Source organism: Triticum dicoccoides, chromosome 3A (assembly GCF_002162155.2).
Source record: "Triticum dicoccoides isolate Atlit2015 ecotype Zavitan chromosome 3A, WEW_v2.0, whole genome shotgun sequence".
NCBI classification, from domain to species: Eukaryota; Viridiplantae; Streptophyta; class Magnoliopsida; order Poales; family Poaceae; genus Triticum; species Triticum dicoccoides.
This window is the reverse complement of record NC_041384.1, coordinates 459973411-459976284: the sequence shown is the minus strand read 5'-3', so window position 1 is coordinate 459976284 and position 2874 is coordinate 459973411.

The window sequence follows — 2874 nt, the reverse complement described above, 5'->3', positions numbered from 1 at the left end:
CCACGACGCCCATCGCCGCCCGGGCCCGCGCCCGTCTCCTCCGCCCACGCCGCCCGAGGCCGGCGTCGCCTCTCCGTCTTCATCCTCCTCCGGCCGGACTCCGGCGAGCTCTCTCCCCCGCCGGCGAACAGTACCTTGCCGGGCTCCTCGGTTCGCGTGCCGATCCAGATCTGGGACGAACCCTAGGGTTGACTTTCCCCCTCTCCCATTATTTTTTTGCAATCTTCATCGTGCTATATCTCTGCATCCGTAGCCCCGATTCATGTGCATAGCATATCAAAATGTTCATCTCAGAGAGTACATCATTTCATTCCATTGCATCATTTTCATTTGAGTTCATCTTGATGCCCGAAATGCTGTTAGAAGAGGGCTACTTGAGTTAATTGTCAGATCTGCTACTCCATTTAGCTTTTTGTCATTTTTGCCGTGATTAATGTGTGCATGATATGCCCTGATGCTCTACATATGTTTTGTTAAGGGTTTTGTCATCTTTCCAGAGGTGCAACCCATGTATTTTTGTGATGTGTGTGGTGACTAGTACAAGCTTGCAAAGTGGTGCACTTGTTAGTTCTATTTTCAGGAACTTAGCATTTCCACTAAGTCCTTGATCTGTTTATCTCATGTTGCCATATGTTCATGTTGTTTCCGAGTGATCCGTGCCTCTTTTGAGGATGATCAGTAAGGATGTTTTGTTAATCTTGTAGTGCTCTATCCATCCATGTATTTGTTTGCAATTATGGAGCACCCTAGCTTGAGTCAATCGAGCTCTACTTTTGCTACTTTGTGAATCTGGGCAGATTGTCAACTTGTTTGCAATTTTGCCGATGATGTTGTAGTTGATCCGTGCATGCTATGCTATTGTTCTTGCCATGTATAGCTTGCATTTTGTGTGTTCTTGATAGAGGTATGCTTATCTTATCATGACATGCTCTGTAGTGAGTGCATCAAGCTCGTAAACATGCCTACTTGAGTTATGTTTCAGCATGTGCCAGTTTTCACTAAGTCTGTGAACTGATTATGTTTTTGCTATGTTCACATGCTTGCAATTGCATTTTCTCATCCCTTTTGGCTCAAGGTCACTAAGGGACTTTTGTTAAGCTCTTTGAGTAGCTCCATGCCATGCTTTACTTTTCCATGTTCAGATCCTGTAGCATGTAGTTTTGTTGCTCCGAAGTGTGCTACCTGATCTGAAATTCCAGACAAGTGTTAATTTCACTAAGTCTGAGATCTGTTTGCCATATGCGTTTTTGCCATGCTTTTTGAACATGTTAATGAATGAATTGGCCGTAGCTCATTGCTAGACTTTTGTTAAGCATCGTGAATGCATCCCTGCCATGTATTTTGTTGTCATGTTTGGGTGCTGTAGCATGTTCATCTCATTGCATTTAGACGCCTACTTGTTGTAAATCGCAGACACCGGTGTCATATTTGAATCGCTTGCCATTTCCAAACCGTAACTCCGATTCCGGCGTTCTTTATATCGTTTTCAAGCAATTTCATCTCATATTTCCAGTGGCACACTTGGATTTCCAAGTTGAGGCCAGGTTCTTATATTTCCCGTCATATCTTGCATATGCATCCCGCATCGCATCCCGCATAGCATACCATCAGTGCATCATCTTGTTTGATCCTTGAACGTGGTTGATTGTGTCATTGTTGCTTGTTTGTCTTGTTTGGGTAGAGCCAGGAGACGAGTTCGCTAACGAGGAGCCCGTTGAGTTTGCTTTCGAAGATCCAGTTAACTCTGACAACTGTGCAGGCAAGATGATCATACCCTCGAAATCACTACTATCTTTGCTATGCTAGTTTGCTCGCTCTTTTGCTATGCCAATGCTACGATGCCTACCACTTGCTTTCAAGCCTCCCAAATTGCCATGTCAAACCTCTAACCCACCATGGCCTAGCAAACCATTGATTGGCTATGTTACCGCTTTGCTCAGCCCCTCTTATAGCGTTGCTAGTTGCAGGTGAAGATTGGAGGCCGTTCCTTGCTGGAACATTTATTTACTTGTTGGGATATCATTATATTGCCATGTTATCTTAATGCATCTATATACTTGGTAAAGGGTGGAAGGATCGGCCTCTCGCCTAGTGTTTTGTTCCACTCTTGCCGCCCCAGTTTCCGTCATATCGGTGTTATGTTCCCGGATTTTGCGTTCCTTACACGGTTGGGTTATAATGGGAACCCCTTGATAGTTCGCCTTGATTAAAGCTTTTCCAGCAATGCCCAACCTTGGTTTTACCATTTGCCACCTAGCCTTTTCTTTCCCTTAGGTTCTGCAGACTCAAGGGTCATCTTATTTTAAACCCTCCCTGGCCAGTGCTCCTCTGAGTGTTGGTCCAAATAGAGCCACTTGCAGCGCCACCTCAGGGCAACTTGAGGGTTGGTTTTAGTTGTACGTAGTGTTCATCTGAGTGTGCCCTGAGAAAGAGATATGTGCGGCTCGTATCGGGATTTGTTGGCACATTCGGGCGGTGTTGCTGGATTTGTTTTAACCTGTCGAAGTGTCTTGAAGAACCGAGATACCGAGTCTGATCGGAATGTCTTGGGAGGAGGTCTATTCCTTCGTTGACCGTGAGAGCTTGTCATGGGCTAAGTTGGGACTCCCCTGCAGGGATTTGAACTTTCGAAAGCCGTGCCCGCGGTTATGGGCAGATGGGAATTTGTTAATGTCCGGTTGTAGATAACTTGAACCTTAACTTAATTAAATTGAATCAACTGAGTGTGTTACCGTGATGGCCTCTTCTCGGCGGAGTCCGGGAAGTGGACACGGTGTTGGAGTAATGTTTGCGCAGGTTGTTCTCTAGTTTCTCGCTCGCGCCTTGCCTCCTCTTCTCGCTCTCTTTGCGAATAAGTTAGCCACCATATATGCT